Source organism: Protopterus annectens, chromosome 3.part1, assembly GCF_019279795.1.
Source record: "Protopterus annectens isolate FY-2018-M chromosome 3.part1, PAN1.0, whole genome shotgun sequence".
Classification (NCBI taxonomy): domain Eukaryota; kingdom Metazoa; phylum Chordata; order Ceratodontiformes; family Protopteridae; genus Protopterus; species Protopterus annectens.
Window position 1 is genome coordinate 889,628,737 of NC_056732.1, and position 27,529 is coordinate 889,656,265.

Sequence of the window (27,529 nt, forward strand, 5' to 3'; positions counted from 1 at the left end):
TGTTCACGACATGGGCCTGACACCCCAGGTACAGTAGCACATGTCACTGTACATGCATGTGGGAGGTGTGCACATCCCAGACACCATCCATGTCATGGACTAAGGAAAGCATACATGGCAAGTGATGCACAGCATTGGCTGCACACAATAGTTGCCTAGGTGACTGGATGTGGGACGCAATACCCACCTGTGTGGGCAAATGCAGAAACTACAGACTTGAGCCACAATGCAGACCATTGTCATGTGGCCTAATGCCAAGGTATACCCATCGCCTACACTTGTACAGCCTGCTGGCACAGTTGACCACCACACACCCATATAGACATGCACCCATGCATGTCAGAACTGGCACCCTGTGTGTTCGTGTGTGTGTTGTATGGTGCATATGTCCACATCCACACTCACTACCACCCCCCAGGGCATAATGAAGCATGCTGTCTGATGTCTGGCATCTCCTCATACTCTTTGCCCATACGACCTCCGTATGAACTGTGTGGTGCATGTGATACCTGCACATTGATGTGTTCTGGCAATCCCACTAGTGATGAGTTGCACTCCTGGCCCTGCCAAGTGTGTCAATGTGTGTGCGTCCCTGTGTGAGTGTGCCTGTGTTGACACTGGCACCTGTTGATGCAGACAGGTACGTGTACTTCACCTACCATATATCTATCATATCCCTGTTGCAGATGTCACTCACCATCACATATATGTTCTGAGTGCACCAGAACAGGTAACCCATGTGGCGCATCCAATAACTGCATTGAACTGTGATAGCACTACATAGTTCTCGGGAGTTTGATACCCTGTGCTGGTAGATGTGTGACACAAACATGCTTCAGTTTTACTCTCCCACCCCTCCCTGACATGCATTTGCCTCTGTCTGCCTCCCCCACCCCCTCTCTGGTGGATATGGAGCCCCACAACTGCCTTGCTTAGGCAGCAGCATGTGCAATTTAAGTGATGCTCATGATCAGCTGATAGCCTCTGCACAATTTGCAGCCCTCCCCTAGCTGATTGAATGTGGAACAGCTGTGGTAACATTCCCATAGCTAAATGCATAGATACACATTCCAATACCTAGGAACATCATGGTAGTGTTGGCCCTTTTCAGTCACTGAGGGCAGGAACTAGATCTGCTGTTTGGCAAACAGCATCTCAGACAGATTTGGGGATTTACCTCTAATGACATACACTGTGGAAAGGTGGCAACAAACAGGAGGGGGATGTTCCTGACCTGACTACAGACTGTAAGTGCTGCTATACTGCATTTGGAGTAATGTTGGTTTAACAGTGTTTGCCTAGATAAGTCTGTCGTACATGTCACAATACCTGCCATGTCAGTTCCATGTATATGATGAATCCCATCTGCAGGGTCATCTGCAGACTGGGCAGTGTTGTGCCTTTGGTTTCATGTGTTAGCCATGGTGCATCTATCTGTGGAATGCAGAAGGTAGTGTGAGGATTGCAGTCTGTAGATAGTGAAGGCCATGACAGTTACTGACTTCATATCCCTCATAGGACATATGTTGCAACAAACCCTGTTACAATGGAAATGTATGAGGTTATCACAGCAACATGTCTATACTGTCCCTTTGAATGTGCTGTCAGCCACTCCTCTGTCAACCTTTGTACATATGTTGTACATGAAGTGGTGCATATGTGCTGTACACCATAAATTGCTACACGTCATGTACAGCAGGGGTTATATGTCATGACATAACCTGGACATTCTGTGGATGTTTGTACGATACTGAGGTCTGTGTAGTTATGGTGAATGTCAGCAGTGTGTGTATTGTTAATATGTACATTAACCTGTGTACAGACTGTGGTAGATGTCATTGTTCTAGCTCCTCTTCTATCTGATGTTATATGCTGCCCCACTGTATAGTACTGTTTTGCCATACGTTTGTAGGGTCATGCACGCACATGTCCCATGCCACAGACAGCCATAAGACCACACTGTGTAGCAGCCCAGTATATGTAAGGTCATTCTGTGAGTGGCACATATGAGGATGTTGTAGAACAGATAGTCATATACTGTAAAAATATGCTATCATACCATATGTGGCTGTGTCTGTGTTCTCATTGGTTGTGGTTACGCACTTTCACACAGGTGTATCTTACCCTGAGCTGTGACATGGCTGTTGAGCCTGCTATATATGCAGGTACATGTGTATTCCCCCATACGAGATGTAGGCCAGTGTTCAGCCAGTCTGCCTGTAGCCTGCACAGTGCATTGTTACATGCCTAGCAGCCTCGTGTACTTACCCAGTGAGATGTCATGTGCTGATACTTGCCAGATGTATTGCTGCCGGGCATCCCTTATAAGTCATGTATGTCAGACAGAGCAGTGGGATACTGTACAGATGTATGTCAATATCTAGTGAGCAATATGTGTCTATGGCACCCCTGTGCCAGCAGTCATTATGTGTCAAGCCAGACAGGAGTGTGTGAATCCAAAACCTATGGTGGCAAATGTATACCAGTCGTTATGTGTTATACCCATCTACATGGCTGTCTACATCCATATTGTCAGGCCTGGTACACATGTTGTGCAGTAAGGAGTTATGTGTAAACCTCTGGTCTGTACAGGGTGCATCCGAAGTTCCACATATATTGGCCAATATCTCTGGTGCACTCCACAGGGGCATTACATACTAGCAGCGGTGCTTTACAATGATTCCCTTAGGATGTCTGTCAGTAGCCAATGGCATACGTTATAAGCAGATGTCACCTTCCACACACACCATGTCTCTGAAGACAGTCTCTATGACAGTAGCAATAGTCAAGTAATGTACCTGCTATAAATACCAGACATCCCCTTGCACTACGACTTTGGGATTATAGGGGCTGGGGTAGGGCTACACTCCAAGTTCAGGACATATGGTGGAAATATATGTACATATACTTATTCAGATAGCCATATATATATATATATATATATAAATATATATATAATTACACGTGCACTACTTCCAATCACCACCGTCATGGCAACCACCCACTATAAATCCCTACAGCATGTGGGTGTGGTCCCTTTAGATTTCCTGTGTGATGGACATCCGTCCTGTGTGTGGGCAATAGTGTTACAGTCAGCAGGTAGCAATACCTATTACAGGAGAACCTGCACACTCAGAGCGGCCACATATCCATAGAAGGATCAGGAACTACAGACAGACTGTGACTAGAGTTGTGTTATGCTTTGCATAGTACTGGTGTTACAGTGTGTGTGTGTGTGTGTGTGTGTGTGTGTGTGTGTGTGTGTGTGTGTGTGTGTGTGTGTGTGTGTGTGTGTGTGTGTGTGTGTGTGTGTTTGTGGGTACATACTAGTGTACCTTGGAATACAGTCTCTCGGCATAGCTCACTACAGTGAGTCTATTCTCTTGCTGGTCAGAGGTATGCCTATCATGTGTTGTCCGTCCACCACACAGGTCCTGTGTCAGATATTACACTGGCAGTGTCTGCGTTGCATGCTATCAGTATATGGCTACATCCATTTCTGTGTCTAACCTCAATTCCCTGACAAAGGTTATGTTGCAGACTATCCTGTAACAGCAGCACCTTGCTTAATGTATGGCAACAGTGTTCCACATATGTGCCTGTGTTCCAGCATCTGTCCTCCATCTACATACTAAGCTTTGCACATATGTCATAGTGTTGTGGGTTGTTCTCTAGTGGGCTGTAAGTATATCACACTACCATTGCTGCCACTACTCCACTGCTGTTGTATCCCCCACACAAACAGTGTGGCTGGAGCCATATATGAGTGGGCTTCACCTACACAATACATGTGTGCCCTTATTCACTCCAGAGGCCAGTGTATGTAACAGTGGTATATGGGCCTGTATTATTAAGTGTAGGTGGGGAGCACCATAAATGACACAGGCTGTTACAAAATGTGGGGATGTCAGGGGTGATCTGCCACAAGGTATCTGGATGTAAAGTACCATATTCTTCACCTATACTGACGTTACTTACATGCATTGGGGTACTGCAAGCCTACTGCCTCCTGCCATATAGACTGTTCTGCTTATTGGTGTGCTCATGATGGTGTCAGTTATGTCTTGTTATGCACCAGTTACAACCATTTGATCACAAAATGTCTTTACCTCCTACTGAGTTTGTACAGAGTGTAAATAGAGGCTGCTGTACTACATACATGCAGTACATACTGTTGATTGTTTGGTATCCGGTGGCCCAGTCTGTCTTCACTATTGTACAGTTTGAAGGGCTTGGCCTGGACAGCAACAGGTGTGAACCTTTCCAGACTACTGTATTACTGTAACTGTTCCACAGATGCAGTACTCTATTTATATGGTTGTGAGTATCTGAACAGCAATATGACATGGCATATAGAACTGTTATAGTACACAGTTAAAGGATTCCCATTTCTGCAAATCTGTGTGTGGTGTCCTTCCTATGACCTTTCTATGGGTATATGTTGCAGGCAATGATTGAAATTTGTATGGGTGGCCCATACAGTGTCCAGTTGTTCAGGTGTTAACTGTAGGCATAGTGGCTGTTTGATATTGTGTGCACCTTCTACATATGTATCTTACTGTACATATATCTGCGTGTGTATCTGCATATCTGTGTCTGTGTATCTGTATCCTGGGGATGTTGATGGCTTCCACATATTACATGTCCTATGGGAGGCAGACTGTACTCGGTAGTGTATTGCAGGGTGCACGTGTTTGGCTGTGGGGGGATGCCTATTCGTACCAGACATATAGTGTGTGTGTGTCCTCTCAACCCCATTAACAGTGCATGTGGACATATGTGTATTTCTTAAACTGCCATTGCTATCTACAGATGTATGGCCATATATACCTATATAGATATATGTATCTGCTAACATGTATATAACTATGTCCATATATACCTACATAGATATATATCTGCGTACACATATGTAATGTGCTGTGTATTTGTAGACATATAGGTGTAAACACATATGTAGACATATGCATGTATAGATGTGCATTTATACTGACATATATGTATATAGTTTTAGAAATCAATATAAATATATATATATATATATATATATATATATGTATATATATATATATGTATATATATATATATATATATATATATATATATATATATATATACATACATAGCTAGATATGTTGTATCTGTTTAGGTATTATTATATTTACACAAACATACAATTAGATGTTGGTATACATTCTCTGTACAGTTGCATGACTGGACTGGATGATATGTTTCTGAAAACATCAACTCTCTGTCGTTATCATGGCTTAGTGGTAAATTACTTGGTTTAAGGTATGCAGGGTCCTTGGTTTGAGCCTTGCAAGAGCTGTTTATTTTGTTGCTGGGAAGAAAATGGCCCATTGGATACACAGTGATTTAGGCACTTTAAAGCAGTTGTAAGCATGTTTGCACGGGTTTGCACGGAGCTAAGCAGTGACTACACAGGTTAAGCAATTCAGCGGCTGAGTATAAGAAACTGTAACCAGACTTTAGCAGTGCTTACCTCCGTGCAAACCCACGCAAACCGATTTACAACTGCTTTAAAGTGCCTTAATCACTCTGTATCCATCGACCCTTGTTCTGCCTAGCAACAAAATAAACAACTTCTGCTAGGCTTGAACCCAGGACCATGCACACCATAGCGATTTACCTGTAAGCCATCTCAGATATGGATAACATTGCTGTATTCAAAAACATATCAGCCAGCCCAGTCATTCAACAGTAAAGAGAATGTATTCCAACATGTAGATGCATTTGTGTGTGTGAAAATATATTAATGTCTAAACAGATACAACATATTGATATATGTAGATATATATCTATATATCTATATATATATATATATATATATATATATATATATATATATATAGATAGATACACATATATGTAAGCACATATTTATATCTATTTAGGTATATACGGACATACATCTGTAGATAAGGTGGTAACATAGCAGAAACATATATGTCCACATGCACCATTAATAGGGTTGACAGGCACAAACATACATCATGCACAAATAGGTACTCCCCCTCACAGCCAAACACATCTGCCCTGCAATACACTACCAACTGTTGCAGATCCCATAACCGGACCTTACATGACAAGGGCACAAGATGTTAACAGTACTCCATCCCACCTGCATGATGTCAGGCTGGTATCAGTAACATATCATGCACTACAGTCAGGCTGATAATGACTCCCATTTTGCAGTCATCTGTTACATTTGTTAGCCAGAGTCCCGTAATGTTGGCCTGTACTTCAGAGATGTAGATGCCAAACAACAGTGGTCCCAGGACTGAACCTTGAGGTAATCCACTTGTCATTTGTCCGTGGATGGATTTGGAGTCAGTTACACCTACAGTTTGGGTTCTGTCAGTAAGCCATGTGACAAACCATCGAGTAGCATAGGGATGTATGACTGGATTAGTATGTTAATCTATGTTTCCAGACTGGGGGATGGTGTTGAAGGGCTTGGCGAGGTCCACATAGTCTTTGTGGATGGCCTTACCCTCTTCAACAGCTATGCAGACTGAGTCAAAGCAGTCAGTCAGTTGCAGGGGACAAGACTGGCCTTCAATGAGCCCAATCTGTGTGGGGTCCAGTGTTTGAGAGTTGCCAATGTCTGCATTCAGAACTTCCCTGGTAATGCATTCTCCAGCCATGCAGATCAGGCTTGTCAGACTGATGTGATGGTAGTTCCAGGGATCCAAGGTGGATCCTCTTTGTGGAGTGGGATAACTGCAGCTGTGTGACACTCAATGGACACCAGGCCTGATGCGAGGCTATGATTACACATGACAGGTGAGTTGCCATTTCATTGTGTAGTTCATGCAGTGCACAGCCCATGATGTCATCTGGTCCCATGGATGCTGTATTCTTAGCTGTGGATAGTGCGGTTTCTGCCTGTGTGGCTGTGATTACTGGGCAATGGAACTCTTTTCGTATTGACATGGGCCTTTTTGGGGGTGAGAGGGGGTGAATATTCACTAAATCAATCTGCAAGGATATTGGCACAATCCGTGAGAGCGTCTATGTAATGCCATTCTGTTGTAGCTCAGAGCACTTCTGAGCATTGCCAGTTAGATTCTGGACATAACTATAGAATGCTGTCTGGTTGTCTGTGGAATCTGTGGTGATATTAGTTACATAATCAGCTTTGGAGGATTCCATGAGGGATCTCAGCATCTTACTGGGGCTGGAAAGGGAATGGTTTGCATCCTTGGATCATCCTTTTCTCAACGGAGTCTACCTTCTGTTGTCTACTCTGTTAATGGCAGGAGACCACCAGACTGGCTTTCTTATTTGGGAGGTGAGAGTCGTGGTTCTATGTGGGATGTCAGGAATCATGCACAAGTGGATGTGCTCATACAGTGCCTTATTGCAGAATTCATCAGTAGAACTATCAGCTCCTGTCTCCATGGGTGTCACAAACATTGTCACATCTGCCTTGAGTAGCATGAAGTTGGCTTTAGAGAGTTCATTTATGGACAACTGTATATACATTCCTTTCACATGTTCAGTTTGCTTAGCCTATGGTGGGATTACTTTGGTGATACCTCAATCTCATATGCTGTTCTGATGGCTTAGTGGTTAGTTACTGTGACTATAGTGTACAAAGTCCTGGGTTCATGACCTGAAAAGGCAGGTTATTTTGGTCTGGCCAGAACAGTGGTTAATGCATACAGACTAATTATGGCAATTTAGGTTAGTCACACTCAATACAATTCAAATGCCCTACTTTGGCAATCCTGCTGATGTCAATCACTGTGAAGTACACCTTTAGGGAAAAGGTACTCCAGCATTCTCTGTGGTGCATGCTATAACAGCTTAATGCTGTAGTGTGATATAGAACTCTGGTAGGGGTTCTAGTCTCACACATGGGACTTGTGGATGCTTTTATGTCTGTTCCTATGCCTGTGTAGAGAGCAATGAATGTCTGGCTAGTCACACTCACTACAATTCATTTGCCCTACCTTGGCAATCCTGCTGATGTCAATCACTGTGAAATACACCTTTGGGGAAATAGTACTCCAATAATCTGCGTGGCATGTTCTATAATTGCATAGTACTGTAGTGTAATAACTAATTAGGTAGGAGTGTCTTAATGTGTCAATGTTTGTCAATCGTGTCCTGTGTGGAGGTGGTTGTGAGTGTGCAACAACTGGACTCAATGTTGAGTATGTTTTTATAATATCTTATATGGTGCCCCTAGCACAAATCACAATATCCACCGTGCAGGGATAACAGATGTGATATGAGTACATAGTCGGTCAGGGGTTCAACACCCTGGACTGGTAGGTGTGTGATACAAACATGCTTACCTTTTACACTCCCAACCCACCATGACTTATCTTTGCCTCTGTCTGCCTCTCTCACTCCCTCTCTGGTGGATGTTGAGACTTACATCTGCTTTACTTAGGCAGCGGCATGTGTATTGTCAGTGATGCTCATGGTAATCTGGTGGCCTCTGCACAGATTACAGCCCTCCTCTAGCTGATTGCATGTGGATCAGCTGTGGTAACATTCCCATAGCCAATTGTATGGAAACATACTCCAGTATCTAGGAACATCATGTTGGTGTCGGGCCTTTTCATTCACTGTGAGCAGGAACTAGATCTATTGTTTGGCAAACAGCATCACAGATGGAGTGGGAACTTACCTCTGACAACATACACTGTGGAAACAGGCCAGCACACAGGAGGGGGATGTGTCTGTATTGACTACAGACTGTAAGTGCTGCTATAATGCAGTTGGGGTAATATTGGTTTAACAGGGGGTGTGTGGATATGGCTGTCCTACATGTTTTAATACTTGTCATGTCAGTGCTATGTTTATGAGGAATCCCCATCTGTAGGGTCAGCTGCAGACTGGGCAGTGTGTGGTGCCTTGTGTTCCTTGTGTTACCCGCAGAGCACCTATCTCTTGACTGCAGAAGGTAGTGTGAGGATTGCAGTCAGTAGATGGTGACAGCCGGGAGAGTTACTGATGTCATATCCCTCATAGGGCATATGTTTCATCAAAGCCTGTTATGACAGGTAATGTATGAGGTTATGACAGTGACATGTCAATATTGGCCCTGTGTTTGTGCCTCCAGCCATAACTCTGTCAACCTTTGTGCATATGTCAGGCAGTAGGGGGTGCATATGTTCAGTACACCATATTCATTGACAGCATATCTGATAACATGCCAGTGAGATATCAGGCTGCTACACATGCTATGTATAGTAGGGGTTATATTTGAGGACATAGTCTGGGCATTCTGTGGTTGTGTGCACAGTACTGAGGTATGTGTAAGCCTGGTAATTGTCGACAGAGAGTGTATAGTGCATATGTATCTTGGCCTATGTAGAAACTGTGGTAGATGTCATTGTTCTTGGTCCTGTTCTATGTGATGTTACATAATGCTCCACTGCATGTCACCCTATCAGCTTACATGTTTGTAGGGGCGGACACCCACATGTCCCAAACCACAGAAAGTCATCAGACCACGCTATGTAGCGGCCCAGTATATGTACGGTTGTTGTGTGAGTGGCCGATATGAGGATGGTGTACATCAGATAGTCCATATACTGTAATAGGTTCATAGGTTCATAGGTTCATACTAGGCTATCTGCCCTAGGGCATTTATAAGCCTAGCCAGAATGTGTTTGGCTTTTGCCACCCATTTTAAATTTATTTTGCTATGCCCTTTTTCGAGGTTAGTATACTGTGCCTCTGTCTAACAGTGACACAGAAGTGATACCCGGGGTAAACCTACGATCTCCCATCCACTCATCAAGATTCCTCTTGAAGAGAGTCAGTGAGGGACTCTGCCTAACCTGGACTGGTATTTTATTCCAGAGTGAAGGGAGCCTCTGGGTTATGAATCTGTCCCTCCAGCATGTCCTATTTATTTCAGTGCTGAGGTTCAAGTCTCTCGAGTGCGTGGCTCGATGGGATTTGGATTTTCTGAGGTGCAGCATGTCCATTAATTCAGGTTGGACATGGCTTTATACGTCAGGCACAGATCGCCTGTGAACAGGCGGTATGCCACTGAGTAGAGCTGGAGTTTCTTTAACCAGGCAGCATATGGCATCTGTTTGAGCCCTTTGATCCTCTTGGTGAGGTACTTTTGGGGTCTTTCCAGTTGCTGCACGTGTCTGGTAAGGTACATCCCAAAAGGGGCATTGTACTCAATTATGGGCCTGATGAGGGATGAGAAAAGAGGCACGATGACCTCCCTGATCTAGATATGAATCCCTTCATAATTAGGTGGGCTATATAAAATGTTTTCTAACCACTTTGGCCACGTGGTTGTCAAATGAGAGATTGCTATCAACTTGGGTCCCCAGGTCCCTAATTACTTCTTCTGTACTTAATGGATTACCACCTATGTGGTAATTTGTGGGCACTTTGTTTTGCCAAAGGGATGACTATACACTTTTGGCATTTAGCTTGAGGCCATGGCTCTGGCACCAGTTGTCTGTTTCTATGAGGCCCTTTTGGAGGATGCTTGTGTCGGCTGGAGAGTCGATTATGGCGTCCATTTTGCAGTCATCTGCGAACTTGGTCAGCCACAGTCCTTCCGTGTTGGCCTGTACCTCGTAGAAATATATACCGAACAAGAGAGGTCCCAGGACTGAGCCGTGTGGGACACCACTTGTAACTGGTTTGGAGTCTGACATGGCTCCAGCAATTCTAATCATGTGGATTCTGTCCTTGAGCCAGTTTGCAATCCATCTAGTGACATAGGGGTTTATATTTAAGCTGGTGAGCTTATCTATAATGCCCGAGTGGGGTATTGTATCGAAGGCTTTTGCGAGGTCCAGGTAGGCTGTGTGGACCACCTTCCCCTCGTCAATGGCCTTGGTGACTGTTTCAAAGAAATCAACCAGGTTTAAGAGGCAGGATCTGCCCTTAACAAAGCCGAACTGGGTAGGATCCAGTGTTTGTAGGTCCCCAATATCTTTATTTATGAGGTCCATGATGATCCTTTCCATAGCTTTGCAGACCAAGCTACTCAGGCTTATGGGGCGATAGTTTCCAGGATCCGTTGAGGCACCACCTTTATGGAGACGGACCACTGTTGCTGTACACCACTCTTTGGGCACATATCCTGTAGTAAGGCTGAGATTGAACAGTAGTTTTATGTTTGGGTTTAGCTCTTCTTGGAGTTTATGTTGGACGCAGCCTGGGACACCATCTGGTCCCATTGATGCTGTGTTTTTTGCTTTGGAGAGGGCGGCTCTTACCTGAGCATCTGAGATGTCAGGGGGGCAGCACTCTGCTGGGATAGATATTTGCCCTTTTGGAGGGGAGAGGGGGGAGAAGTTTGCGCTGAACCTGCCAGCTAGGATGTTGGCAATGTCTGTGGGTTCAGTGTATTTTTTGTCATTTTGGACTAATTCTGAGCATATCTGGGAATTACCACCCAGGTTCCTAACATAACTAAAGAAAGCCTTGTGATTATCCTTAGTGTCCTGTGCAATTTTTCTCTCGAAGCTGGCCTTAGACAATTTTATGTGCCCGTAGTTTTTTGCTAATACTGATCAGTGATGCCTTCCCTTTTTGGGATTTTGCTCTATCATTTAGTAGCTTCCTCCTTCTATTGTATAGTTTGTTTATGGCTGGGGTCCACCAGACAGGACGTCTGCCTTTGGAGTATTGGGTCTTGGTTTTATTTGGGATCGCATGATCCATGCATTCCAGAAGGTGTTCATAGAATGCGTTTATAAAGGATTCTGCGGTCTGGGCCGTATTTTCCACAGGCCCGGGGGTTTTGAAGGATTCCACCTCAGTTTTGAGGAGTGTGAAATTTGCTTTAGAGAAGTTTTTCACTGTGGTTTTCTGGGCAGGGGGTGGGGTCGGGATGTGAATATCCAGTGAGATTAGTTTATGGTCTGATCTTACCAGTGAGGGATACACTTCTGGTCTGGAGCATAGAGTCCCCATGTTGGTGATGATCAGGTCCAGTATGTTTTCCCCTCTTGTGGGAGTGGTAACAAGTTGTTCCATAGCATTTGAGTTTATAAATTCTAAGAACCTTTGGGCTAGGGTGTTGGAGCTAGAGTAATGCTCCCAGTCTATGTTTGGGTAGTTGACGCCCAATATAATGGTGTTTGGAGAGACCTTCATATTTTCCAGTGTTCTCAGGAAGGCCGAGTGTGGTTCCTGGGTTTGGGAGGGTGGTCTGTAGCAGGCTATAAACTGGAAGGCAGTTTTACCCACTGTTAGTTGCACATGGATAGTCTCTGATGCTTCGTGCTTTGCCACCAACCTGGAGGTGTGGGTATCTTTGATGAATATAGATACTCCCTCCTTTTGTGGTTCGTCCAAGTTTTGGGGCCAAAAGCATGGTATGAGGTATAGACTGGTAGTGGTGAGGTGCGCACGGAGCCCAGAACCAGGTTTCTGTTACTGCACAGATATCGATGTTCTCCATGCTAAGGAGAGTTTTGAGTCGTGCATCTTGAGGTTTAGACTTCTGGCGTTGAGTAGCATTACTCTTAGTTTCTTATCCTTGTGATACCTATGGAGGTGGGTTTGTCTTTTGAGCCTTGCCTAAAAAGGCACTATGGGGTAGCAAGAGCCTTTGCCAATATCCGAAAGCCCAGGGGTGACAGGTGCAAGCCGTCCCTAGCGAAGCATCATGGCTTGTCGAGCATATCATCCCAAGCTGACAGGCATTGGATCCCCTTTGAATGACACCAGTACTTAAGCCAATTGTTGAAATTGATCATCTTGTCTTCATATTGTGGCATCATTCTTGGTGAGGGTAAGATGCTACTCAAGGTCAGGGTCATACCGGCCTGGGCTACATGCTCAGAGAGCTCCTTTATGTCTCTTTTCATGTAGTCCAGGGAGGTACGTCTCAGGTCATTCACACCAGCATGGACAATGACTGAGTCATATTTGTACTTGCCTTGGAGTGACCTGAGTGCTTGTGTTATGTGGCGGATCCTAGCATCCTACAGGCTGCTCACCTTGACCCTCTCCTTGTTCAGCCTGGTGAGCGGGACGTCAGTGTGCCTGACCATAGAGTCACCTATTGCAAGTGTATCAGGTGTGTTGTTTAGTCTTAAGGGCTGTGACTGTTTTGCACACTGGCTTTGTGAGATATGTGTTGCACGTGTTTTGTTTTGGGGTAGCGGCTGCTTGGGTGTCTGCTTTGGAGGTCTCTGCTGCTTCGGCAGATCTTTATTTAGAGCCTGTGATTATGTGTTTGGTTTGCTGTCATGGTAGGTCTATGTGAGACTGGAATTGTAGTGAGTGTGGTTTCCTTCTCTCCTGACTGATTATGCCAGTACTGAGTTGAGAGAGCTTAGCCTCCAGTTTGGCTATATGGTTGCATCTCTCACATGTGTTGGAATTTGTTGGGAGGAGGAGAGGGTTGTCTGTGTACATGAGGCAGTTGTAACATTGCCTCAAGATTCCCAGATTCACCAGCTGGACCGGAGAGGAGATTGACAACTGACCTTTGGACATGCTAGAATAATATTGGGAATTCCTTAATAATTGAAAACCAGGGCCAGTGGGGAGTGAGGGTGTAGTGCTTTTAATTTTTAGTGCCGACTTATATAATTGCTTTAGTGAGCAAGTGCCAGGTAACTTAAGTGCAATGTGTTACAGGTAACTTAAATGCAAAAACGAAAAACAGTAACTTTCTTTCAAGTGAAACAAAGAAATAAGTACAGTAAGCAATGCAGATATCACTAGTGATCCACAGAAGCGCTGAGAAGCCACTTATTAGATGGAATTAGCGTTCCAGGGAAATAACAAGCAAACAAACAACAAGCATATAAACAAAGCTATATTCAGCAGGCCTGGATCTAGTCTATGCTACAGCAAACAAGGTGTACCAATTTCAGTAAGATACAGTTCAAATATTCAGGCACTATAAACCTTTAACCAGAAATTCCCAGCTCAGAAGGGCAGAGTCCAGCCTCTTCTCCCACAAGAGTGCAGACCACAAACCTTCTTAATGTAAAATAACTGGCCTGAAGCCCAAGTGCTTAAACCAGAACTAATGCACTTTAAGAATAACAGACACTGGGCTCTCAATCAGCAGTTCCCAACTTAGAAGGATGAAAGCTACCTGTCCTGCCACCACAGTGCATGCCACAAACCTTCCTAATGTAAAACAACCGGTCTGAAGCCCAAGTGCTTAATCCAAAAGACTTAGAATGATAGCTACACTTTAATCAAGTTACTACCAAGCAGTAATAAATACAATTGAATACTTTAGAGAATGCCTGGATTAGTGCTCAAGTTACACAAACAAAGCTAGATCCAGCAGGCCCGAATCCAGTCTATGCCACAGCAAACAAGGCGCACCAACTTCAGTAAGAAGCAGTTCAGATAACTGGGGATGGTGTTGAAGGGCTTGGCGAGGTCCACATAGTCTTTGTGGATGGCCTTACCCTCTTCAACAGCTATGCAGACTGAGTCAAAGCAGTCAGTCAGTTGCAGGGGACAAGACTGACCTTCAATGAGCCCAATCTGTGTGGGGTCCAGTGTTTGAGAGCTGCCAATGTCTGCATTCAGAGCTTCCTTGGTAATGCATTCTCCAGCCATGCAGATCAGGCTTGTCAGACTGATGTGATGGTAGTTCCAGGGATCCAAGGTGGATCCTCTTTGTGGAGTGGGATAACTGCAGCTGTGTGACACTCAATGGACACCAGGCCTGATGCGAGGCTATGATTACACATGACAGGTGAGTTGTCATTTCATTGTGTAGTTCATGCAGTGCACAGCCCATGATGTCATCTGGTCCCATGGATGCTGTATTCTTAGCTGTGGATAGTGCGGTTTCTGCCTGTGTGGCTGTGATTACTGGGCAATGGAACTCTTCGTATTGACATGGGCCTTTTTGGGGGTGAGAGGGGGTGAATATTCACTAAATCAATCTGCCAGGATATTGGCACAATCCGTGAGAGCGTCTATGTAATGCCATTCTGTTGTAGCTCAGAGCACTTCTGAGCATTGCCAGTTAGATTCTGGACATAACTATAGAATGCTGTGTGGTTGTCTGTGGAATCTGTGGTAATATTAGTTACATAATCAGCTTTGGAGGATTCCATGAGGGATCTCAGCATCTTACTGGGGCTGGAAAGGGAGTTGTTTGCATCCTTGGATCATCCTTTTCTCAACGGAGTCTACCTTCTGTTGTCTACTCTGTTAATGGCAGGAGACCACCAGACTGGCTTTCTTATTTGGGAGGTGAGAGTCATGGTTCTATGTGGGATGTCAGGAATCATGCACAAGTGGATGTGCTCATACAGTAACTTATTGCAGGATTCATCAGTAGAACTACCAGCTCCTGTCTCCATGGGTGTCACAAACATTGTCGCATCTGCCTTGAGTAGCATGAAGTTGGCTTTGGAGAGTTCATTTATGGACAACTGTATATACATTCCTTTCACATGTTCAGTTTGCTTAGCCTATGGTGGGATTACTTTGGTGATACCTCAATTTCATATGCTGCTCTGATGGCTTAGTGGTTAGTTACTGTGACTATAGTGTACAAAGTCCAGGGTTCATGACCTGAAAAGGCAGGTTATTTTGGTCTGGCCAGAACAGCGGTTAATGCATACAGACTAATTATGGCAATTTAGGTTAGTCACACTCAATACAATTCAAATGCCCTACTTTGGCAATCCTGCTGATGTCAATCACTGTGAAGTACACCTTTGGGGAAAAAGTACTCCAGCATTCTCTGTGGTGTATGCTATAACAGCTTAATGCTGTAGTGTGATATAGAACTCTGGTAGGGGTTCTAGTCTCACACATGGGACTTGTGGATGCTTTTATGTCTGTTCCTATGTCTGTGTAGAGAGCAATGCATGTCTGGCTAGTCACACTCACTACAATTCATTTGCCCTACCCTGGCAATCCTGCTGATGTCACTCACTGTGAAATACACCTTTGGGGAAATAGTACTCCAATAATCTGCGTGGCATGTTCTATAATTGCATAGTGCTGTAGTGTAATAACTAATTAGGTAGGAGTGTCTTAATGTGTCAATGTTTGTCAATCGTGTCCAGTGTGGAGGTGGTTGTGAGTGTGCAACAACTGGACTCAATGTTGAGTATGTTTTTATAATATCTTATATGGTGCCCCTAGCATAAATCACAATATCCACCATGCAGGGATAACAGATGTGATATGAGTACATAGTCGGTCAGGGGTTCAACACCCTGGACTGGTAGGTGTGTGATACAAACATGCTTACCTTTTACACTCCCAACCCACCATGACTTATCTTTGCCTCTGTCTGCCTCTCTCACTCCTTCTCTGGTGGATATTGAGACTTATATCTGCTTTACTTAGGCAGCGGCATGTGTATTGTCAGTGATGCTCATGGTCAACTGGTGGCCTCTGCACAGATTACAGCCCTCCTCTAGCTGATTGCATGTGGATCAGCTGTGGTAACATTCCCATAGCCAATTGTATGGAAACATACTCCAGTTTCTAGGAACATCATGTTGGTGTCGGGCCTTTTCATTCACTGTGAGCAGGAACTCGATCTATTGTTCGGCAAACAGCATCACAGATGGAGTGGGAACTTACCTCTGACAACATACACTGTGGAAACAGGCCAGCACACAGGAGGGGGATGTGTCTGTATTGACTACAGACTGTAAGGGCTGCTATAATGCAGTTGGGGTAATATTGGTTTAACAGGGGGTGTGTGGATATGGCTGTCCTACATGTTTTAATACTTGTCATGTCAGTGCTATGTTTATGAGGAATCCCGATCTGTAGGGTCAGCTGCAGACTGGGCAGTGTGTGGTGTCTTGTGTTCCTTGTGTTACCCACAAAGCACCTATCTCTTGACTGCAGAAGGTAGTGTGAGGATTGCAGTCAGTAGATGGTGACAGCCGGGAGAGTTACTGATGTCATATCCCTCATAGGGCATTTCATCAAAGCCTGTTACGACAGGTAATGTATGATGTTATGACAGTGACATGTCAATATTGGCCCTGTGTTTGTGCCTCCAGCCATAACTCTGTCAACCTTTGTACATATGTCAGGCAGTAGGGGGTGCATATGTTCAGTACACCATATTCATTGACAGCATATCTGATAACATGGCAGTGAGATATCAGTCTGCTACACATGCTATGTATAGTAGGGGTGATATTTGAGGACATAGCCTGGGAATTCTGTGGTTGTGTGCACAGTACTGAGGTATGTGTAAGCCTGGTAATTGTCGACAGTGAGTGTATAGTGCATATGTACCTTGGCCTGTGTATAAACTGTGGTAGATGTCATTGTTCTTGGTCCTGTTCTATGTGATGTTACATAATGCTCCACTGCATGTCACCCTATCAGCTTACATGTTTGTAGGGGTGGACACACACATGTCCCAAACCACAGACAGTCATCAGACCACACTATGTAGCGGCCCAGTATATGTACGGTTGTTGTGTGAGTGGCCGATATGAGGATGGTGTACATCAGATAGTCCATATACTGTAATAGTATGCTAGCTTACTATATGTGGCTATGGCTATGTTCACATTGGTTGTGGTTATGCACTTTCACACAGGTGTCAGTTACTCTGTGATGTGACATGCCTGTAGACCCTGCTATCTATGCAGGTACATGTGTATTCCCACATAGAAGCTGCAGCCCAGTGTTGGGTCAGTCTGCCTGTAGCCTGCACTGTGCTTTGTTACATGCCTAGCAGCTTACTGTACTTATCTAGTGAGATGTCATGTCCAGATACTTGCAAGATGTACTGCTGCCTGGCCACCGTAACAGTCATGTATGTCAGACAAAGCAGTGGGATGCTGTTCAGTTGTATGTCACTAACTAGTGGATAGTATGTGGCCATGGCTCCTCTGTACCAGTGGTTATTATGTGTCAGGCAGACAGGGGTGTATGAATTAATAACCTATGGGGGAAAATGTATACCAGTATGTACATGTTATACCCATCTACATGGCTGTTAACATCCACATTGACAGGCCTGGTCCACATGTCTTGCATGAAGGAGTTCTGTGTATACTGGTGGACTGACCCAAGTGTGTAAAACTGTCCATATATATTGGCCATATCGCAGCTGTGGTCCACAGGGGCGTTACTATGCTAATAGTGGTACTGTACTATGCTGACCTTAGGATGTCTGTAAGTAGCCAATGGTGCACATGTTAACAGCAGATGTGGCCTCCCACACACACCATTTCTGTTAAGACAATCCGTATTACAGTAGCAATAGCCTACAAGTATACCTGCACTACATACGTGACATCCCATTGCACTGAGAGGTTGGGACTATTGGGGCAGAGGTAGGGCTCCACTCCATGTGCAGGACATATGGTGAACATTTAGGTATAAATAAGTATACATATGTCCATAAAGATATGTACACATATACATATCTTGCTTACTGTATGACAACGGTTTCACACATATGTGTCTGTGTTCCAGCCGCTGTCCTCCACCTACATACCAGGCTTTGCACATATGACATGCTGTCAGGGGTTGTTATGTAGTGGGCTGTGTGTATCTCATGCTGTCATTTCTGCCATCACTCTACTGCTGTCATGTCCCCCACACATACTGGGGGGTTGGGGCCATTTATGTGTGGGTATCACCTACACAATACATGTGTGCCCTAATGCACTCCAGAGGCCAGTGTATGTAACAGTGGTATATGGCCCAGTATTAGTGAGTGTAGGGGGGTGCACCATGACTAACCTAGGCTGTTGCAACATGTGTGGGTATCTGGGATAAGCTGCCTTAAGGTATCTGGATGTACTTTACCATACAATCCACCTTGGGTAAATGCAGGCCTACTGCCTCCTGCCATATGGGATGTTCTGTTTGTCAGTGTGATTGTGATGGTGTCAGGTATGCCTTGTTATGTCACAGATACATCCCATGGTGTCAACTGGGGTATGTACCCCCTAGGGGTTGTGTACAGAGTGTATATAGAGGCTGCTGACCTATACATCTGCATTACATACTGTTGATTGTCTGGTATGCTGTGGCCCAGTCTGTCATTACTAATGTACTACTTGAAGGCCTCAGCCTGGACAGCAACATATGTCGATCTTTCCAGACTACCATCATAGTATAACTGTTTCACAGTTGCATTACACTGTTCATATGGATGTCAGTGTCTAAACAGCTAAATGACATGGCATATACAACTGTCATAGTACACAAATAAAGCTTTCACATTCATTTATGCACACCTGTGTGTGGTGTTATACCCTTTGATATCTCTGTGGGTATATGTTGCAGGCTATGAATGTCATTCGTATGGGTGGCTCATACAGTTTCCAGCTGGTAAGGTGGTGACTGTGAGAATACATATATTTTTTTTATTCCATGGGTTATGCAACATACATATTTTGCCATGGGAAATGGTATGTCTCAGTTACCTTCCTGTCCCCCCCACCTTTCTCGCTTACATCCATGGGGCGGTCCCATTAGAAAGGGTCTGTCCAACCCTGGCACACCTCGGCCAATAATGTCTTACCTATCATTCCCTCCACCCTTCCCTCCTCCACATCAATCATCCTTCCTACAGGTTCCATCCGAATCTCACCACACCACTGCACTTGCCCACTCTCCACTTCTCAGGACCCATCATGTAGGTTGTCTCACCCCATGGATCTTCAGGGTTCCCACACATTCAGTCCGCAAACATACGCATCCTTCTTTGCTTACCTGTGAGGCATGGTATTTTACCCCGAGGACTCTTTTTAGCAGAATTTTTGGGGTCATCCCGCTGGGGATGAACATGCGTTTGTTTAAGATTAGACTTTGCAGGTTAATACTGTTTCTCCCACTGGTAGTATCCTGCCAGTAGTCTGGGTAGCAGTGCTGTGCAGCGCCTAGCGGTGCTTAATATTCGATTTGCATGATATTAGCATTTTGGCATTGATGACTTCTTCATTACATGTTATATACGTGTCTTGTATCCTTGATTCATGTGTACGTACGCTGTATGGGGTCCTGGGAACTTCACACTTTATTGCAATAACACCTCACATCTGGCCTTACTGCAGTATTCCATTTCACATATTATTGTTCTGTAGCAGGTTATGAAACATCACACTGTACATAGGTTCATTTCACATGTTCAGTTTGATTTTCCTATGGTGAGGATTTGTTTGTTGACACCTCATTCTTATGCATTGCTATGATGTCTTAGTGGTTAACTACTGACTGTAGTGTAGAGGGCCCTTGGTTCGAGCCTTGCAGAGGCTGTTTATTTTGTTGCTGGGCAGTGCATGCGCTGTTGGGTACAGAGTGATTAAGGCACTTTAAAGCAGTGATATGCGGGTTTGAGCGGGTTTGCGCAAAGGTAAGTACTGCTAACCTCTGGCTACAGTTTCTTACACTCAGCTTCTACATTGCTTAATCTGTGTGGACAATGCTTACCCCCACACAAACACACTTAAATATGCTTACTAGTGCTTATATATGCTTATTACTGCTTATTTGTGCTTAAACCTGCTTACTAGTGCCTTATTCGTTATGACTCTGACACTTCACATCTGCATTTAATGCAGTACTCCAGGTCACATTTAAATTTTATTATGTAGGTTATACAGCGAAAAGATGTAAAAATATGTTCATATACAGATTTCACATGGAAAATTATATGTGCTGCAGTGGGACTCGGACCATGAATGCCTGTTCTAACCACTACACTATTGCTGTGCTGCTACATTTGCATATATATTCCTTGTTATCTTCTTCAGCCGTTTCAGCTGCTTTACCCATAGCTAAGCGATCGGCAAACCCGCACACCTACGGTTAGCTATGCTCGAGGTTTTTAAAAAAATTACTACTAGGGTTTCTTCATTTTATTTAAGTGTACTGTTGCTGTTGAACACATGGGGACTGTTGGTGGGGATACGCGGACACTTATGAGCGGTCTCAATCTTTATTTACACATTCTTCTGTTCTACTTTGCAGGGGCGTGTTTATTTTGATAGCTCTGCTCTCAGACACGCCCCCTGCACTCATCCACGCTCCGTGTAGCATTAGGAGTTCAGGCAGCATGCCTTCATTAATATGCATGGCGCACTGCCATCCTCCTCTTTAACTGCCACTTCCATGCAGGACTAGAGTAGTCCTGCACAGTGTATTTACTTTTTTTGTATTAGAACAAGTGGTCCATGATCCAAAAGGTGGGCAATGGAAAACATTGATTGAATACCGTAAACTTTTATACCAGCTAAAATTAAATGCTAGTAACCATCCAGGATTGAATGATTATGTTTTCATTGTCCTGGTGCTAAAATTACAATCAGCAAAGTTGTGATACAATGTTGACTACATTATTTTTGTCCCCTGTCAATGCAAATTTTTATTTAATGTTTTATTCATTTTTATTTTCATACATAAAAGAATGTGTAAAGTTTCGTTAGTCAACAATTAGGTTAGCTTGAGTATTTTGAGCATAGTCTGTTTTTTAAAAGTGGCTACACATATTTTAAGTAATTGTTAAGGTGTTTTACTCAGTTTGTGTGTTTTTGAATGAATTGCATTAGGCAAATATGCATTGAAGGAAATAATGTCAAAAAGGAATCATATCCTACCATTGAAGTTTGACTCATGATATCAATTAGTTGGAAAGTGTTTGTTGTACTGCTCTGAAGAAGTCTTTGTTGAGATGAAAGTGCTTAACATAAATGTTATTTATTATTTAATTTAAGGTGTCTTCTCTGCCTTAGTGTTTCCAATGGCCAGGACATTTTTCAGAATTTTTTGATTGCTGGTTTTATTATATCTCTGAGAGACCTCAGTATTATTTTAGCACCTATCTGCTAAAACTGTAACCATTACAGATTTGTAGCCTATAATATTGTTGAAGTACTCCCAGGAAAAAAGATTATTTTCCATTATGACTCTTGTCCCCTTAAAAGCAAAGTCAGTCAGTAATCTAATCAATTCCCCTCCTCATTTCTTTGCCTGCTTACCAATTTAGTCTCTGTATAAATTCCTGGCTTGTTCCATACATATTTGGTAAGAAGACTCTTAGCAAAACTGCTGTGATGTCACTTATTTTCCACATTTCCTCTAGAATATCCTTCTTCATGTTTCTCCAGTATATAACTCCCTCATTTGTTCTCCTTAGCCTGAACTAACTTGTTCTTTCTTTCTTTCTCTTTCTTTCTCTTTCTCTTTCTTTCTTTCTTTCTTTCTTTCTTTCTTTCTTTCTTTCTTTCTTTCTTTCTTTCTTTCTTTCTTTCTTTCTTTCTTTCTTTCTTTTGTCCACCTAAACTTGTTTTCCTTTCTTCTCATCTGCCTCCACTCTTCTTGCCCTCTCCTTATCTTTCAAAGAGCGGAGAAGGCCAGAAAAAAATAGATGTAAAAGTTTATCATTTCCCATCTCACCCCAGAATATACAGTCCTTTCTTTCCCAATGAATACAGACCAAAGACAGCTAGACTCAATATTTGAATTATTATATTATTGTATCTTAGGTTCAAGTATTACAAACAATATTCAAGTCCTCAGTTAGGATCATCACTAGGTTTATGTTATTTTATCCCAACAGAGTGCTTTTCCTCCCCGTTTTCCCACTGTCTGCCTTTTCTGTTGCATTAACTCCTTGTATTTACTCTTAATTGGATTTTCCCATGTTTCTTTGATAGCAGTTATTCCCTAGTTCATGCCCTTGTCCCTACTATCCAAGTCTTCCTTTTTAGGTGTCTCATCTGTATCCACCCTTACTTAGTCTATTTTTTCCAATTGTACTCTAGCTCTCAGTCTGATTAAAGGTCTCAAAGTTGTTGATTGCAACTGTCCTGATAAATCTAATCTATCCAAAATGAGCATATACGTATCTTTGAAAAACTAAAATATTTTCCAAAATTCTGTGAATTTGCTCCCACACTGTGAACAATACTTTGTTTGCCAAGTAAAACACATTTGATGACAGCAGACTTGTGCTGAGTGCCTTATTTATTTATTCATTTAATATTTGTTTTACCAGGATAGTCCGACTGGACAGCTCGTACCCATTTTCAGTGGATTCCTGGGGAGAAAAGCTCCAAAAAGTTACAATTGAAATACATAGGTTGTTAAAGATTAAAGATTAACATTAAGTAGAATACTGGCATTTTAGGCAGGCATGACAGTTGAATGCAGTAATAGCAGTCTGATAACAAGAGGTAGAATGTTAACATGTAAAAGGCAGAGACAGTTAAATTCAAATAGTGAAATGAAATACAATCTCATAGCTGTCAGCAGATCACATATCATACAGTATTTTTACAATATATGAACATAAGGTACTCAGAGTAGGTACATATTTACAATATTTGAAAAGTTATATACGGCACATCGGTGGTCTAAAAAGATAGTGAGAAGTAAACATCAGAGGCCTAAGGAGTCCCCTCTTACAGTGGGGTGATGATTCCGAGGGGGGGGTCATTGCAGTTGCAAAGAGAGGTAGCATAAAGGTGTGATTTAAGGAGGTCTTTGAATGTGGTTGTGGGATTTTGCAGCCTTAGGTCAGGACCGAGGGTGTTCCATGCTTTTGTGACCTCATGGGAGAATAAGGCTTTTCCAGAGCTGTTCTTGCACGGATTGACTTCAATCAGGGCTTTGTTACTGAATCATAGTTCACAGTTGGAGTTGTAGAAATTTACCATCCCAGCTAGGGTGGGGGTTCTCTCAATCTGATATAGAATTTGATGAGCTATATTGAGTTGGTGGTAGCTTAGTAAGTTTGGAAATTCTAACCAGTGTAGTATATGTAGGGACTGGCCATGGTGGGAGTGGGATTTAGTATTGGCTATGAACCCAGCTGTCTTGTTCTAGCATGTGGATAGTTTGTTCAGGTTGGTTTTATTAATGTTAGTTAGAAATGGGGAGGCATACAGAAATGTTGATAATAGATGAATTCTGGCTATGGTAGTTCTAGACTTGGAGGTTAAGAACTGCTTGCTATGATAGAGGCATTCTACCTTTTTGTGGACTTTAGAGATAGTTTGGGATTTGTCCTTATTGTATTTAAGTTGTTGATCAACAGTAACACCTAGTAGTTTGGCCGCTGGCAATGGAGTGATGAGGGTATTGTTGGCTGAGAGAATGGAGAATGTGGGGTCATTGGGGTTAGATAGGTGGAATAATATTAACTGCGTTTTTTTGGGTATAGTATCAATTGGTTTAGCCAGTTCTCTATCTCAATGAAGGATTATTGGACTTTACTTTGTAGAAGATGGGTGTTGGGTGCTGACCAGATTAGGGTAGTATCGTCCGCATATTGGCCAATGTCAGCCTCAATTTCAGGACAATTTTTTGCCTCAACATCATTACAAATTCCTATACTGAACACGGTTTCTATTCTCAGGTAGGTATGTAATGCCTTAATCTCCCCTCTAGACTTTTTTATGATACTTACTGCCTTTATTACCTAAAACATGAAAACCCCACTCTATTGCATTAAATACTTTGTGCATTTCAAAACTATATCTTCCATGTCTTCCAAACCATTCTTCCATAAATACTGTATAAGCATCTCAAGATTAAATCAGCTATAGTCTGTTTTTTTTAATTCCACTCACAAAGCCTCTTTGTACAAGGTCTACCAGTTTTGAAATTTAATGTTCATGCATCCAGACAAACATTGTAGGGATCATCAACAGTTAGCAAAGATATTGGGCAAGGGATATCTGAATCCTCCCTTTCTTGGCTTGGCTAGAAGATCAAATCATCTCAGTCTGGTACAGGACTAGGGTAAGACTTCCATCTTTCTTGGCTTATTACAGATCAGACTGAGTAACTCAAACTTTTCTTCTTTCACCACTTTATACAATGAATTGCTAAAAAACATTATACCTGTTTAAATTTGTTCCCTGATATACTCACTTGGACCTTCAAATCTGACTATACACGAGTTTCTGTAACTTCCAATAACCTTGCATTAGCATATAATTCTTCTCATAGTGGTCTTAAGGATGTATCCAAGCTTTCTTTGACCTTTTTTCAGTTTCCATTTGAAATCTTTTCCAATCTTGTACCGTGCACCCCTAGCAATCACCCCTATTTGTTTGGCTCTGTTTGACTTTAATAATATCTCATGTCATTATCTTCACATGTAAAGATATGGCCTCTTTCCTATAATTTTTCACTAGTTGGGTTCTGCATTAATACCCATTTGTAAATGTATTTGTTTCCATTCTCAAGCCTTCATTGCACCTTCTTCTGACATTTTCTCTTAATACTATTTCACCATTATCTGTCCCTCCATCACATGTTAAATGGTGTGCCAAGACTTACTTGCAGCATATAGTATCCATAAATACCATTGCCTCCTCCTTTATCCCTAGCATGTAGTCATAGCCTCCAGTTCAAGCTTCATTGCTTCTGTGATACCTTAGCTTCATTAATGACTATCATAATAAAGTCACTGTCCGACAGTCTCTTATCCTCTGTTTCTAAGGCCTAAACCTCCAACTATTCTTCTTCACTGAAGAGAATACTATTCAGTCTTCTCGTTTGATTTCAGTTCACCCCTGGTTTGGAAAAAATAAATTCTTTCAGCTTATTATGGCACCAAATTCTGTCCCCAACTATTTGTCAAAATTCTTCCCTTTTTCACAGCAAGAGATCCTCTGTCACTTTCCCTTGTAGTTTGGTTCTGCCTAACATAAAGATTAGAGTAGGTTTTGTCATAATATTAAAATGCCTGTACTGAATTAGACATTCCTATGTTGAATACAGTTTTATTTCTCAGGTCGGTATATAATGCCCTAATCTCCCCTATAGACTTTCTGAACCACTGCACAAATCATTAAATGTTCCAAAGAAATCTGGATTGTTGATACTAGGCCATACTTGCAACCCAGCTTCCAAGGGCACCCCCACAACTCAACAACTAAAATTACAACCTACCCACTTTCTCCTTCCTGACAAACTGCCGGGCAGGAAACTTTATCATGTCAGTTCTTCTCTTTTCTTTCTATGCTTGAATAAAAATTGCTCCAAACTGCCCATCTTAACCATCTCAATCTTTTGTTATTTATTTATTTTTATTTATTTTTTATTTATTTATCTGTAGAAGCATTATTATTTCTTTTTCTTTCCAAATTAATTAAGAGTTGCTCTCATTAATTGGTAACATACAGTTCTATATTATGTGACAGAAAAAACAAGATGCTTTCCCAATTTCTCCCACTAACCCCAATGTACAGAATATGCCTTATTCCTTTTCAAAAATAACGCCAGTTTTTTAGGTTATTTAAGAATAGTCAAAGTGCTGAATGGTCTGTTTTATTTAATTTCCTTATTACATCTCATAGTTTACGTTTGTCAAATTTAATCCTAAAAAGCAGTTATCAGCTTAATTTTGTTTTCTTGTTATATAGTCTTATAACACAATGTATGTGATATATTTGCCTATTTTGTCATGTGAAGACATTAGAGTAATACTATATATAATGCTGCATCCTGTGTAATGTGTTTATTATAGTTGCTGATATATTATGACTATTCTTAGTATTTCCTCTTAACAATAAACTTTCACAACATTTAAATGAATATACCAAATTTAATTTTTGTACTTAGGCCACATTCATAGTTAAAAACATAAGTAAAAAAAGTTTTTTTTTTAATAAAGAATGCTTTTTATTCCAAACTAAAAACAAAAAAAAGCTCAAAGCCATTGACTCCAAAGACTTTATTAAAAACAATACAATATGCAGATGACTCAACACTCATCTGCTCAGCCCCTTCCATTACCAGTTTACAACTAACCCCAAATTCCTTTAAGTCAGTTGAAACACGGATCACTGACATCCAACTTATTTTAAACCCCAACAAGACAAAACTACTCATTTTTACACCTAACAAATCTAAAACCACCCCCTTTCTTTCTCTATTACTTCCAAAAATTGCTGTCATCTCTCCATCATCCCGTACTAGACTCCTTGGTGTCGAAATAGACAATATCCTTTACTTTGATGTCCACATTGCTCAAACGATTAAAAAGGTACACAAAAATCTGGGTACGCTTTATAGACATAAAAAATTCCTCACAGACAAATCTTGGGTTACCCTAGCCCAAACCCACCTACTCTCCAATCTCCTGTATGAGGCTTCAATATTAACCATGACTAGGAAAACTGATCTTGCAAAACTCGAGTCTTGCTATAATAAAATTGCCAAGTTTGACAACAACTCATCATTTAGAACCAATCACTGTCAGGCTCTAAAGAATCTACAATGGTTAGAACTCCCTCACCTACTCAGCTACCATCATCTAGTCACCACCTTCAACATCCTGAAATACCCTGACAAAACTCCTGCTCTAAATCATCTGCTCTCTCACTACTCTATTAATCATCCTCTTCATTCTACTGGCAAGTCTCTCCTCTGTACCTCCAGAGCTAATAACACTGCTGTGAAAGCACTTTTCTCTTATACCATAGCTAAAAGCTGGAATAATCTTCCCCCTGCAGTTACCTCTGCCCCCACTATCAAGCATTTCAAAAATTTACTTAAAACACATCTTATTAAGACCTGACTTTGTCCTTGTATCACATAAGATCTCTACGCTCTTTCCAGT